Source organism: Papilio machaon, chromosome 2 (assembly GCF_912999745.1).
Source record: "Papilio machaon chromosome 2, ilPapMach1.1, whole genome shotgun sequence".
In the NCBI taxonomy this organism is placed as follows: Eukaryota; Metazoa; Arthropoda; class Insecta; order Lepidoptera; family Papilionidae; genus Papilio; species Papilio machaon.
Window position 1 is genome coordinate 6,731,128 of NC_059987.1, and position 16,701 is coordinate 6,747,828.

The window sequence follows — 16,701 nt, forward strand, 5'->3', positions numbered from 1 at the left end:
AGAAACTTACAAACAATAAAGGATTCGAAAAATATTGAGAAATCGGATGTCAGTGATCGTTAGAGGGAACAAACAACATACTCGTACGGCTGATTTAATCAAACCAACATTTGGTAAGTAAACATCGAACTCAAGGAACTTTTTTCCCCTTTTAATTTCATTATTGTTATAAAGTAGAAATGAGGTAAATGGGGATAGAATATCATAATTTGCAGCTGAGAGATCTGAAGACTAAATTTCAGTTTTGTCTTTATCGTGTTTGAAAAAAAAAAAACATTACGTACACAGAGTCTCAAATATTTCATTACATATAAAATATGTTGTTAATCTACTGGCATTCAAATGTATGAGTAACTTAAGAAGGCTCTTAATAAGGGGGCATACACATCCGTTCTTCACTCATGAATAGGAAACTTGTGAAGTTACGGCTTTTATTACGTCGACACTTATGCACAGACACGTTAACAAGACACCATTATACACCTGCAGTTTGCTAACGTCGTGACGGAAATTAATAATTTATATGTAGTTTTATTAATTTACACTCCGCACTGTAAGAAAGAGATTCACTGCTTAGCTTTATTATACTCGTAGTCTAAGTCAACAATATAACTTTTGTATGTCTGTTATACAGGGCTTTCGTTTAAGAAAAATAGCGATACCAATTAGCTTATTCAAAGTAGCTTAGCTTGAATTTCGTGATAATTTTATTTGTGGTTTCTGAATTTTATCAGATAAACGTATATTTTATAAACTTTTGGCAAGTAGGTTGTGTTAGGTACTAAAACATGCCTGAAGCACACTGTTACTCAACAAAGTGCTTGTATACTTATTCATTGCAATTACTTCTAACGACACCCGAGAGACGAGATAGTGTGACCCGTGTCATTACACGAGCACCAACACTGTGCCAATTTTACTTACTCAATTATAACAACTTTAATGGAATTAATAAACAGGAAAGTCTGTGCCCTAAAAAATGTCATTTTTTTATTTATACATGAAACTAGCGCTCTTAAAAGATAATTCCACTAGACTATCTGGTCGCGTACGGCACGTTAATTGCTTTCCACTAGGATCTAGCACTCGTAACTCCGTGCCAGGTTTTTTGCAGTTCACTGCGCTTGCGGGTAAATTCCGCTCACTCTTTTTGTTCCCAGTTCGTGAACCACTGAAATACGTAAGTGGGCTTACCTGGTCAAATAAAATTATCTTTACTACCGCGCTGCTGTCTTTTATTTTTTTTTATTCCTAACAAACGTATTGTGTTTGGCTACAATTTTTTATTCGAATGAAACAATGTTTATGAAATGCTTCTACAATTTTCAATTAAGAGTGAATTTATAGCCTGATATTTGCGTCTTTGAACTATAACTATTGACAGACAGAAAGTCAACGTCCACTCACATTCTTATCGTATGAACGTCGAACGTAATTAATATTTATTAGGTAATTTTGATTAATATATTAATTTACTGCTTTTTATTATGGTAATTATTTTAAATTGATCAATAATCATAATGCAAATTATATGACTTCGTAATATCGCTAGAAAAAAATAAACTTCGTCATTGGGAAATGGTTTATATGTTTAAATTTATTTTCCTAACTTTCTCATTGAAACAAAATTACATCAAATTCTGTTTAAAGTTGCAATTGCAATGTAAAGATAGGCATTGCGGGAAGTTACACATCGGTAAGAATGTGCAATTACACAGCATTTCACTGTCTGTGCACGATTTATTTGTGCTTAAGTGCGCACAATAAGTTTCTCAAATGGTCCTACGAGCAGATGACAGGCGCCTGCCTTTTATTTTCTACGTTCAAAGTTTGTTGCACTTGTTGAGGGCAGGAAGTATTTGTACCGTACTCGAAAGAGGCAGCAAGTGTTATAAATAAAACCTACAAAGCTGAACAAAGGTCTCAAGGATAATTACAATTCAATGGAGGTAAAATAAAAAATATAGTTTGAACTTGACTTGAAATAAATATGTTTCCTCTATGTTTTAACAGTGGTAACCGCCAGCAACAACATCAGTTGCACGAATGGGCCGGCCCGCCCGGTGAAAAACCACGACCATTCAGAAGACAGGCGAGAAGTGGAACCAATTCCGCGTTTTGTCTAATGAGCGTGCGTGCCGAAGGCCTGATTTTAGTCCCCTTTCCCTTCCCACCCTTTTCTAGTAAAGAGACGAATGTAGGCCAAAGTAGAATTATTGATGAAGTTGGGGACACCTAGGAAGGGGAAATATCCTCTTTCTGTGCGTCCCCTCCTCCGTCGATTAAAGGTAGGCAACGCAATCTTCAATTGCGCATGTCTTATGGGCAGCGCTCGCTTCGCTTTTTCAGCGAATTCAGGTAGCCTCTTGGTCGTTTGCCACCGTGTACAAAAAAAATGTTTAAAAAAAGTAACATGTGTTAATCCATTGTATAAAGATGTAACTCTTACGCACTTTAAGTGTGAATAAGGTTTTACGAATTATGTATCATACTTGTGAAACATCTCAAGAATCTCTTAAGAAGCGTTGAACGATACCCCGAGGAACAAATAAAGAAGTATATTTGAGATAGGAGGCATAAACATGTAATGATATGCAAATAAAATTCCTTGCCTAAACGCTTAACAAAGTTACCACTCCCTTCGCTTTCATGCTTAAAAGAATTGACTGCGTAATGTCCTTATATTCGCGAATAATATTATAAGGAAAATATTAAATTATTTCACCTATTGAATAATCAGGGTCTATCAAATTCTATTTGAAATAGCCATCGTTTTAACTTAATCACGCAAAAAGAAGTCAAACAAATGAAAAAAACATAATTCCGGCTGAATTTTTTTAGATTATTAAAGGTGTTTATTAACAAATAAACAGTTGTGTCTATGGATAGTGGTCGCTTCGCCATTTCGGCGAATTTAGGAGGCCACGTGATTAAAAATATGAAATTTAATCAGACTTACGTTTCAAATACCTTATTCAAAAATAACAACGTTGTTCCTGTTATTATCATAATCAAAAAACAACCTTCTTCAAATTTACGGGCGCAATAGACCAACAAATTACCGTTCTGTTAACGTTTTGGTTGTGCGAGTTCGTTACATAAACAGGGTCGGTGGCAAATGAGGCGACGACTCACTTCCTTGGAACGCTTCGCCCCAGGAATCTACTGATAAAATTACAAGAACGCTAATGAATGTCGAGCAACTCGGCTACGATTGCCCGCCGCGCTTTCAAATTGGACTTGTTTAGCTAATTCTAATTCCTGCCTTAATCCGACACTCTTTGATATTTGTTTCGCTTTATAAAGTTTTTTTTTTTTTTTTTTCATCTTACTAATGTTATAAATGCGAATATTTTGATGGATGGTTGAAAGTCTGTTTTAGGTTTCTCTAAAACGGTTCAACGAATCTTGATGAAATTTGGCACAGATGTAGATCTAGAACATCACATAGGCTACTTATTATGCTTTTTTTCTTTTATTCCGCGCGGACGAAGTCGCGGACAACAGCTACTTTCTAATAAGGTAAGTTGTTGGAACTTAGATTATAGTCAAATGGATACCGGTAAATGTAGTCTTAGCTAGCCTTGATATCTATCTCTAAATAACAACACTAACCAATCCACATCGTACCGTCACTTAAGTTGTAAAAGGCTTTATTTTTATTTATTTATTTTTAATTCATCCATGTAATAACAGTAACATGTTTGCATTAATGCATTAATTCATTTATTCAAAATTAATTTAAAATTAATAATTATACACATTTATGTTTTTGAAACGATGTACCCTCAATTTACGCAGCATGGCAAATTATTAAACCTATAACCACGGAAAATGCGTTTTAAATATTTACATCATTAAGTATTACATTTTGCTACGAATTTTCCATTGTAAAAGGTAAATCGCAGCTCCAAAAACGTTGCGCACCGGAAGGAATGGCCACTAACAGAGGCATTCACGTTCCGCGCCCAATTTATTTGCGGTTAAGTGCCCACAATAAGTTTCTCAAATGGTCCACGCGCCTCGCCGACGGCTATCTGACTTGGGTCATAAATTTGACCCCCGTCCGAGGTTTATCGCAGAACCTGTGGATGCTTACGGAGCAATGGCACCATCATTCTTTGCTTACTGTTACAATATGTTTAAATACAATTTTTTGTGCCAACGCCCATCAAACATAAAGAGATATATTTTATAAGAGTTACCGTAAAATCACACACAATAACTTTTTAGATTTGAACGATTGTGGATTTGAAGGCCCCCGGTACTACAAATTATAACTTACACATAAACATTACACACTTAAGGACCTATATTGCAATCGCATAAAAGATCAGAATATTGAGTGCAGAGTTAGACACTTTTGTTCCATCCAAAAAGTTCCTATGTCCGTCTCCTAGTTCTAAGCTACCTCCCCATCAATTTTCAGCTAAATCAGTTCGACCTATCATGTGTTGTTATATATATAGGTTAATACAGGGATTTATCGACAAAAATAAAAGCATTTTTGGCTGCCGTGTTGCTGTTTTACGTTTCAATTTATACACAGAAAACAAATTTCGAATTATAAAATTTCACTTATACCCAAGTGTGCAAATAAGTAATAAATTTTTTATTCCAATTTACATTTATTTTAAAATTTTATGTTCAAACTAAATTGAATCTGTAGTAAATTGAAATGCATTTAAATGCAATCAAACGTTCTTAAATAATTTAGTAATACGATTACGTAAGTGTGTAATCCACTTTTCTCTATGTCGTACAATGTCGCACTTCTATACAGGGCCCACGAGAGTCCTTTTGACTGCAAATTGCTATAGAATGAAGTATTCAATGCTGCCCCGGGCTCGGGCAGGCAGTTAGGACATAGTACAAAAACTTCAATGTAACTTTTAAGTGAAGTCAAGTGCGTTCAGTCTAATTGGAACTGTACCGAAGTAAAATTTCGATTGTATAAAAAGTAACATGTCACGTTTTAATTCATTAAATGATTGGTTTATAAATTCAAAACAATGTTGTTTATTCTCTACATATATTTAAAATAGATGTATGATGATCCATGAATCTGATTGAACAGTTAAACTTTTTGTATTCTATATCGTTTATCTTCTTATCCAGTCAAGTCACTATCGTTAGGTTTATTTATAACGAAAGATATAACATTGTTGCTAGGATATAATTCAAATAAATTGTTACGTAGATTAACAACATTTCTTTGCGTCAGGTTGTTACACAAAGCAAATTAAGAACAAATAGAACTCGCAGCACGGCCGCTCCGTTACGGACATGAGATCTGATAAAATTACACAAATGCTAATGAATGTCGAGCAATTCTACTGAGATTATCCGCATCGCTAGCAAATTGGACTTGTTTGGAAGCTAATTCTACGGCCATCTGGACGTGTCGATGTTTCTTTTTAATGTAGTGTACAATAAAAAACTCATAGTAAATATTATTGTTAAAAGCAAAAATGCTTTAGTTCATTTTTATTTTAAAACACTACTTTAATACTCATTTAGCTAATCTAAAACTCAAGTTATATAGAAAGTTAATACGATTTACTATGAATCTAGTACTCCATTAAACTTTTACGTAAGATTTTTTTATTATAATGTTTCTTATTTCGTATTCTCATATAAATGAAGCTTACATCCCAATTTTCACTGCAGAAGGTTGCGAGAAGATAAACAAAATTAAAAAGTGTTTGTAAAACAAAAGCCTTATTGTAAAAGTTAGATTAAGTTCTTGGGTCGGTAATCTACTTCAGTCAACTGCAATATTCTAATAAATGAAGTAATAGTACCATTACTGAAATCTCAATTTTATAAGTACGAGCGAATCGAAACACTCAACTCGAAATTCGTTCTGATATCTTTTAAAATATGATTAAATTTTCTCATCCAAAACAACACTTTAATATATTTGGTTTTTCAACTTGCTTATGTCAACACGAGCTTAATTCGTGCTCAGAAATAAATTATAAGGTGCGCAAATAAGCAAATAAACCCCGTACATTACACAAAGTAAATAAAGTCCCGCTGACATCTGCGCGTTAGCAAAATGGTAGAAATGTTTTTAGAAACATTTTTTTTTTATCTGGAGGCATCTGAGCACACTTACAATACTCACTATTTGCAACCTCGTTTTATTCGTATAAAATAAAAACAATCTATTTACTTAATAGTTTGTACTAAATTTGAAACACGGGAGTCCTACTTCTAATGTACAGTTAGAGCCAATAAAGGCTAAACGTTCCGATATAACTGGGCAGTTGCGAGAAAACTACTCCGTTCCATGTTTGGTTTGCATTAATTTAGAAAGTTACTAAATGAAAATCTCTCTTTGTGTCCCTGACTTTTAGTCCCCATTCGGATTAACCTTGTTAAATAGCATTGTGTTAATTTCATATTTATTCAGGATGGTACGCTGAGATAAATTAAATGCTTTTCCAGTTGGCAGTTTAGTTATATTACCAGCCAACTTATAACAATGAATTCGAAGTCGTTGTGCGCATACGGTGCAGTAATTCATCTTCCTATTTAATTTATGTTGTTTGTTTATTACCTTTGACGTTCAATGTGGCTACTGTGGCCAAGCTATCAATCACTTCGTAACGAATAAAGTAGATAAAAAAGAATAATAATAAAATATTATACAACACAGCGTACGTTGGAAGTCGTCATCATTTATATGACATTGTCCATCCGTATTACATGATGCGTCATCGTAATATTGTGTTCCATTAATATTTGATTGATTTTAAACTTGTATAAAATTGTATTACTTACATAATTATTACAAATGAAAACATTATGTATATATCTGTATCTGTATACCATTTGTCACAACTCCTTATCGTGTAAAAAAATCTACGTTCCATCACAGAAAACTTAATCAATTCCAGGAAAGAAGTATATTGATGTGGATTTTAATAACAATGTAAGATTTTTTGTACGTGATCACGAGAAGACAAAGAAAAGAAGACGTTTCTTGTAATTCCAGCGCGTGTCCTATATTTTATATGTCCACAAAAATAAGGATAAATAAGATGGATGATAGTATAAATTAGGTGCGCTAATATTGTGGACAGTTATATGTGGCACCGGGAATTACATTAAGTTTAGCAAAACGGACGGTGGATTCCAAATAGTAAAACTTCGCAAAGGAAATAAAGGACACAAGGGTGATTAAATCCAGTCAAAATATAAAGTGAATAAAAAAACTGACGAATAAAATTAAAATAAATAAAAGCAAGTAGACTCAGGAAGCTTGTGTCTATTGCTGTTTTCAACTGTGGTAGACGCCAACAATAAGTGTTGCAAGAATTGACCGACTGGATCGGTGCAATACCACGACCTCACGAAAGAACAGCTTGGAAGAAATTACGCATTTTGTCTGATGAATGTTCGCGCGGGAGGCCAAACTTACTTCTCTTGCCCTTCCCACCCTTTTCTTATAAGGAATTTATGGAAAGGGGAAATGGATTTGACGGAAGACACATAGAAACGGGTAATATTGTTTTTCCGTGCGACCCCACCTCATTTTGTCGATTAAAGGTAGGCAACGCATCTGCAATGCAATGCTTCGCTTGTCGTAGACGCTGCAAGAACAAGGTCGATATTATTATAATGAACCTATTATTAACTTTACTGTATATGATAAAAAATATATATTTTCATTAAGAGAGTAACCGTTATATTGACCGCAGTTATTAATAATCGCTTAATAAATAATGAAATAAATATAGTCATGTAAATATTGGTCGTGTTTTCAATGAAACATAATTTTTATCTCTATAGTTTTTCTTTTTCATAATGACTACTACACTTTAAAATAATTTCATATCTTTTGTTTTTCATGTAAAAAGTTTCTTGTTTCTGTTATAATTAATATAATATCTTATTAAATTATATAAATAATTCGTACCTAGATATTAAATGTTTACAGAATATTAAAAATTTATTTTGGAAATAAAAATTAATGAAATGAAGTCGTTTTCAATCCAAATATTTTTTGATTGCCCGCCGCTGCCTGTGAGCGAGTGTTATTAAACGAACGTTGTGTAATTGTGTAATATTTCATCAGTTTATTTTTTCTTTTTCCCTTCAATCAACTTAATTTTGAATTTTAACAATCTTTGCAGCCTATTGGCAGCAATGGAACTGTAATTTTGAAATAAATCAAAAATAATAAGCTGTAAATTATTGAAATTTTAGAAAGGGGAATTTCGGCTAAATCAATTATAAAGGTTTTTTTTATATTATAAGGTGGCAAACGAGCAAGCAGCCATCTGATTCACCGAAATAGCGAAGAGACCACTGCTTATAGACACCTGCAACTGCAGTTGCGTTGCCTACCTCTAATCGACAGGACGTGCAGATAGAGAATATTTCCCCTTCCCATCCTTTCCATATAAGAAAAGGGTGAAAAAAGACAATGGACCTAAATTAGGCCTCCGACATTATTCAACACACAAAACGCTGAATTGCTTCCACTTCACGCCTGTCTACTGTGTGGTCGTGGCATTACACCGGGCAAGCCGGCCTATTCGTACATCATATGTTGCTGTTGCTGGCGTCTACCACTGTTAAAGTAAGTTAGTTTTTCTCGGTTAAATTTACTTTATAATTTAATATATATCAAATAGCTTAGACTTTTATTTCCTGGACTTCAGATTGTTTTTATTTAATAATGCACTTAATAATGTTATGACAAAGGAATTTATGCGACGTAAACAGACGCATAAATTTTATTGTCATCATTATATTTCATTCAAGCGACTGCTTCTTTTAATTAAATCTAAAATTATAATTTCTCCATTAAAATTGTTTACACATTAAGTTATTTCTGATATTCAAAATATTTTAACTTTATTGTTTATTTAATTAACTATTATTATTTTATGTTATACATCTGTCTTGTAATAAATTTCGACTGTTAAACACTCATGAGAAAACGCGTTTTATCTTAGTTTTTCCACGGAAAATAAAAGAGAAGAGAGACATTTTTACAATAGTTTCGACAGTGAAAATGCACAAGTGAACAGGTTTTAAAATCATTATGAGACAAAGTTGAAAATAGTTTAAAAATTCTCGTAAACATTACTGTTTGAAAATCTTGATATTAATAGTTATTAACATAATTTAATGTTACTTTATAAACATTTTTACATTTCAAGTTCTTTAGAATATGAATAACGTCAACATGTTTAAAATAAAGTATCAAGTAATCGTTTCAGACACGTACAGAGGCTATTTATACGAGCTAACGAGAACTCAGCATAAAACCCGAAAAACATATTACTCGACAGAAAGTTTTTTCCTAACGATCTTTTCATCTGCGTATAAAAAAGAATAATTTGAACATTTAACGAAACATAGTAACTAACAATGTTTAGATCTCAGTACATTTTTTTTTATTCCGTGAACATTTTATACAGTTCTAGTAATTAAACGATTTTATGACTATTATTCATAGATAACTCTAATAAAAATATAGAGTAAAAAGCAGTAGCATATATTTTTCTTTTAAATTACAAGTAGGCCCGTGAACAAATACAAATACAAATACAAATATACTTTATTGTGCACTATCATGGAGTTACAAAAAAAAGAAAGTACAACAGGATTTTCACAAAAGGCGGTCTTATCGCTAAGCAGCGATCTCTGCCAGACAACCTTTGGGTAGAAATTAAGCTAAGTAAACCAAATCGGTAGGGTGCACGCGAACAGTGAATATAAAAATAAAAAAAATAAAAACAATAGAAATATTAATAAGAGAAAATAAAATAATACAATATTTCAGCAATATATAGCCAAATTAGAGCTGCAGATAGTGATCTTTGACATGTTTTTTAAACGATTCAATACTTTTACTGCATCTAATAGAGAGAGGTAAGGAGTTCCATAGTTTCACAGCGTAAACCGTGAACGATTTTGAGTAGAAAGAAGAAGTGTGTGAAGGAGTAAGAAGAGAAAAGTTTGTACTAGAACGCAAGGTGTGGTCATGAGTGAGATATGTAAACTTAAAACGTTCTTTCAAATAATGTGGAGCAAGTGGATTGAACAGTATATTATATAAAGTAGAAACTACTTACTTCTACTTCTAGTTCTAGTACTACTAACTACTAGAACTTACTTCTCTTAAAAAAAAAGATAAACTAAATACCGACTCTACTTGCTTTGGGCGTTTTATCTTTTATCTGCGTGAATTACGATTCGAAATAGCCTGTTTTAAGATTAAGTGAAAACAGTAAAAGCTGATTACAAAGACTTCATAAAGCAATTGTAAAAGCGATAAAATCATGGAGACAAATATAAAGTCATTAGAGACAACAAAAGGCATCCGAGGCTAGCTAATGAAAAAGGACGTCTTGTTTAATTACCTTTGCAATTTTTCTGCTTACTGCTGGAACGTATAAATTAAATTGTCAGCAGTGGCTGGAATTCTTTGTAATCTAATTTATTAATATTTTGCTAAACAGTCCTATGTATTACGTAGCATTTTGTTTTGTTTATAGTTTCTGTGTGTTCATTTTAATTTTTTTCAACATACGAGAATCGAATTTTCATTATTAGAGGAAAGGCGTTTGCTGACGTTATTTCAATATTCAAGGGCAATGAATAAAGAAATACACTCCAGATGACAGTAAAATGTATTTGATGTTATTTTCTTTTTCTACTCGAATATGGCCAGTAATTTTAGTCTAAATAACATCGTAAAGTCCCTTATATATAGATATGAACAATTTCGATACGAGTATTGACGTAGTATTAGTATTGGTACTAACTAGTTGTGTGAGTACTCTATTTGATATAGAAATAATTCATTCGTGATAAGATAGGAAATATTAACATGGCATATTTAATTTTAAATTATTATCAAAAACCGTATGCTTGATATGTATATTTAAAGCCAAGTTCTTTAACCTCTCAAATATTTTTTTCTACGACTCCATCAGCCCTTATTTTTATATTCTGAAGGTTCATAGGAAGGTAATAAATAATACAATAATTATTGAACACGTGACTTAACATAACATTGATGTACTATACTTAACAAAGAGAAAAATATACAAACGAATTGATAACATCCTTCTTTTGGAAGCGTGTGAAGGTTAAGTTCAAAATATGCTCTAAACAGTGAAACTGACGAGGGAACATTTTTATGTCAATTATATCACGTTGATAGCAAAGCCGGTGGTTGCCGAGGCAGTGACCTATGGTACATTAGATATCATATCAAACAGGGGAAATTCGGTCATTTATTACAATATTTATGATCACGACGTATGCTCCTGGTACCGCAATAAATAAGTAACGACACCAACACGCAACTTTGTAAATAAAAATGTTGTTGAGAAAGACAAAACAATTCATCATAATCTCTCTGTCCTTCTGCAACTATATGAAGGGTCGGTAACAAGTTTTCATCTTCCAAATCACACGTCACTATTTTTAATCATGTCACCTTACGCAATCCATCAATGTCTTTTTAAAAATAACCATACCGATGTAGAATACATCAGATTCATAAATTATTTAAAGCTCCGTTTGCAAGAGAAACCAATTAATATTTGTATTACAAAATAAAAACGCAAACGGTTTTCAATCATTACCAATTCTTCGTTAATTAAACATTACTTCATGTGAATAAAACTCTTTTATTGAATTCGATCGCTTCTAATTCTTCAAAAGTCTCGGTTTTGGTTGGTTGAACTCTTGAATTCATTTGAAATTATTCAATTTTCAAATTATTTTTTTTTAAACCACTATGGTACTCTAAAAATTCTTTGCAGTCGTTATTTATTCTAGACAGAATTATCAAATGATCTTAACATGTTTAAATATTTAACTAGTTCACAAGTAAACACAACTATAACGCACTACATGAATACAGAGATATAGATGCGCTTATCGTCAAGCCATTGTCGGTTTCTGACACGGAGAACTTGACCTGGTTTGACTATTCTAATTCCATTGTCCATTTTAATTGCCCCATTTAATAGTTTCACTAACTTCTTTAATTTATTTTAAGTTAGAAATTTAAGTCTCAAATACGACAAAATAGTTCGTGGGGGTTAGGTTTTTTCTGTCGTTAGTATACTAGATTATGTTCCATAGGAAAAATTATGTTTGTTATGGTAATTTTTATAAAAAAACATGTTTGTTTATTGTGTTTTTACAGTAAACAGATTAAGCAGTTTGCCATCATAAACTTTTCCAATATTTTTTTCATCACGATTGTCAACTTCTGAGGCCATATCAAGTCGGAAAACAAACAATATTTTGTTCGCAGTGCGCAAGTTTCTAGAACTCATTTCCATTGGAGAGCGTGTTGCGAAAAAAATATTGGCTTTTGAAAGTTAGCATTCGTCAGAAGTTAATATTTCTTTCCAGTTCAATTGTAATGGCGTTTTGTCTTCGTTAGAGAAACGTCGCTTTCCATTAGCGACGGAATACTTACAATACGGACTTATAGAATTCCTTCTAACTTCATAAGAAAGGCAATAAGTTGTATATTAAGTAGTACCTACCAGTTGAATCAATTTGAAAAATCTGAGTATTGATTTTAGAAACACACACACATAAACAGTTTTATTTTAATTTTAACTTCTGAAATTGGCAGTAGAAACTCACTAGAGACACTAGTCGAGTAGCAAGCGATTACTGTTTTAGAGCACATCATAAGTTCATAGTGCATGTACTATTCAAAACTGGGTCGTGCGTATCCGGAGGGTACACTATCAGTTGTTATTGTCGCCAATAGTGCATTAAACTGTTATGCATTAGATATAAATGTATTTATGTTCTTTAAATAGTCGAAACAATATTCCCGTTTTGTTATTTTTACCCTCGAGGGCATGTTCCAATGTAACCTGTAACCTGTAGCATAAAATTGTGAACCGTTTTTGAAATGCGGTGGCCTTACACCATACACTGTTATTCAATTCTTATTTTTTCTCGGTGTTTGTCATCCAGGTTGTTTAAATCAATTTAAATAAAACGTAATAAACAATCCTTTTACATAAGAGTAACCAATTATATTTGAAATCAGTCGATGTCATCGTCGTACGATCTGTTCGATAAATAATGTTTTTGTTATGATACGTTAATGTACGTATTTGAGTGAAATATTAGTTTATGTTTGCATTATAAATAAGCATCTTATTTACACTAATACTAGCTGTACCCCGCGACCCCGTCCGCGCCTTTTAAAAAAACTCAATTAGTACCCTGTGTATTCTTCCAGACTATGCTCTACACCTAAGCCAAATTTCATCGAGATCCGTTTAGCCATTTTGGAGATACCTTCAAACAAACATCCATCCATCCATAAGATTATAAAGAAGAAAGATTTTTTTTATTTGTTTGCTCGCATTGAATAGGGTCCAAAACTACTGAACCGATTTGAAAAATTGTTTTACTGTTGGAAAGCTACATTATCCCGACTGACATAGGCTATATTTATTACTAGATTTTTTTCCGCGCTGAAGAAGTCGCGAGCAACTGCTAGTCCAGATATGTTTATAGTATAAATTACGTGCATAATTGTATGATAATTAAATTTAATGTCTGTCAAGAACTTTTATCATAATAATGTTAACTTTATTATTGTATGTACTATTATACAATCGCTTGACGATAACAATAGACAATTAAGATGAAACAAATTGAACATATAGTAGGTACTTAATTATTTATTTACAACCCAATAAAGTTAATACGAATAAAATAAAAAAATCGATAACATGTAGGATTTGCCTAAGACCAGTCTCTATGTTTCGTCTTGATAATTTATCATTGTAAATCTTTTCTCTAATAAGCCTTAGGACAATAGCTTTTATCTAAATATTGCAGTGCTAAATCAATATGAGACCGCTAATCCCGAACGGTGACGTAATTGTCGACATATTAATGGTCCTCAATCTTCCCCGAGTACTAAGCAAACCTGTGGAACCGAGTAGCATCGCTGACAGTTTTATGGATAAACTTTCAAGTGTTTTGCTGGAAGCGGCACGTCGTGTGACACTTTATTTAATAACTAGCTTTTACCCGTGACTCCGTCCGCGCGGAATAAAAAAAAAATAGAAAACGGGGTAAAAATTATCCTATGTCCGTTTCCTGGTTCTAAGCTACCTGCCCACCAATTTTCAGTCAAATCGATTCAGCCGTTCTTGAGTTATAAATAGTGTAACTAACACGACTTTCTTTAATATATATAGATGTGTTGTGATACTATGTCTAATAAAAAAACTTTATCTTAAGATTTAAAGATTGAGGTATTGATTAATTGATAAACTGAATATACTTACTCTAACCAGAATATTCTCAATTAATTTGGCAACTTCTTGAGAACTAACTTGATCTGCTTTTGCTGTGATGCCATAAGGAGAAATAAATGTAATGTACATACTAGAAAAGTGTTATATGTTGTCTGTTATGACAATCATTTTTATGTGTTTAAATCGTGGTGTTATTGTTTATATTGTGAATTGATCCAATATACTCCATATCAAAGGATGACATTTCTAGAGCACTTATATCCATGCTCCCGTCGTATTGGAGCTTTTTTATCCGAAACGCAAACTTGGAGCAATATCATACCGAGTGAAAACTTTGAGTGCTGTGCAATTTTGACCTTTAAGTGCCGGTCATGTTGCAGACATCCGTATTATATTTGCGTGTAGGAGTACTCGGTATTCTATAACGAATTAACGAGGGAGTCACTCAAGTGTCAGATCGTTTTCATTGCTTCTGAGCGACGTAACACTTACATGTATCTCGTTTACTGCCGTCTATTACCAACTTGATAAATACAAACATTTCCTGTCGGGCGAACGTGCAATCTGTGTCAAGATAACCGAGAGGTTCATCTTGTGAATTAAGATTCATGCATGATTAATGTTTACTAAATAAATCGACCTCTCACTGGTTTGAAGGCTTTACGTAACTTAGAACGTCACTTAGCATACATATTTTGTTATTATTTAAATTCTTACTGGTAATAACATAAAAATATATTCAAATATTAAAAGAATAAAAAAACAATTGAACAAGGGTTGGCATCAGACAGACGGCCGGCCGTAAAAATTAAGCCAAAACATTAAGGTTGATAAAACCTTCCACGCCGAACCCATGTGAGTGGGATAAGGCCAGGGAGATGATATTGACATGTACGAAAAAGCAGTCGGATTCCATATTAGGGGTATACTTGAGTATTGTAATGTGTTTTTCGTACGTCGAAGCGATGAAACTCGCCATAGTTCTATCGTTTCATATTAATGTGAAAATTCAAAAGAATTAAAAAAATTAAGCATGGCTACAGAAACTAATACTGTCTAGAAACTTTTTCGATGAACTTTAATGTAGCTAAGATGTAAAAATAATTATCAATATAATTTAAAATTAAAATGGTAATAGTGTCTGCGCCGCATTCAAAATAAATGTAAAAGCATTATGAAAATATAGTGCTCTTAAATTTAAGTGTTAAAGTCAGAATGTCACCAACAAAGTTAAGTCGTAAAATAGTTTTCCATCGAGGAGACATTCTACATAATTTCCTTCTCCGTCGCGGCGTCTATTATATTATTTGCAACTATGTGCATAGAGTCTCCTATTACTGCTTTAGGTAGAAGTGCATTGCCCTTGTCTAGAGATGAAAATCTCGGAGGATTTCTTTCTACTTGGACTGCAAATTTCCCAAAGTAAAACTTATTTTAAAAAACTTGTAACTTAAAATTCAAAGAAAAATATAAATAAAATTTAGTTGGTTCAAGTGCTATTTTTAAGGATACCAGTTCAACAAATTGTAGTATAGATAATTTAAAAAATCCACATATTTATTACATTTTCATTACCTTTACCGTCAACAAATATATCACGATGCAGTTTGCATTATACAACGAAAATCTCATCATTTTATTCATTTAATTACACTGCAAATACATATTTAAAAAATTACCAACCTTAAAGTTCAATGAACGTGAATTCTGATGCAATAGTCGTCGGAGCAGCATAAGAAAATTGCAGCTTTGCAAAGCTTTGGGAAAGTTGCGCGTGCGACGATAATGTACGCCAGGGTATACTGCAATTTGCGCACTCGATGATTATTTTCTGATGCAATTTATCTTTCCAAACGAGTCAGTGCACAATTTACTTTTTCTTTTCAAATGACGCAATTGCGTACAATTTTACACTCCTCCCGGATTATCTTTAACATTTTTTTAAAACAACTGAAAAAAAAAACATAAAAGGTAAGTGAAAAAAGATCAGTTGTTGAAAATAAACAAAGCCTTGGAAAATACCCAAACTTATATTTATATATTGAAGTTTTTACCCGCCATGTAAAATTTCGTTTGCAACCCTCAATAAGCTGAATGAAAAGGGTAGTGCGGCGAGGACAAAAATATTGATATTGATTTCAATTACAGTTCGGTCTAAAGGCTAATCCTATCAGTGTATTTTTACTATAGATACTTACATTCTATTAGATATAATATGTAAACAATGAACCATCGATTCACACACAAAGAGAATTATGGCGTATCCTTTACAATGAAATTCACATTTTCTTTCATAAGTCTACTGCTGCTGGTTGGATGACATTCATGGCGGGGTTTAGTGACTTCCGAAGTAGTAGGTTATCAGACGCGGGGGAGGGTTCGGAGGGAGAGAGGCGAGGGAGGATGGAGGGAAAGC

General features: G+C 32.9%; 1 protein-coding gene across 6 annotated transcripts in view; it reads left to right on the forward strand.

The window, feature by feature from the left end:
* Positions 1–16,701, forward strand: part of LOC106714417 (low-density lipoprotein receptor) — a 150,933-nt gene that overhangs the window by 101,646 nt on the left and 32,586 nt on the right. The gene's annotated exons all lie outside the window — the stretch shown is intronic.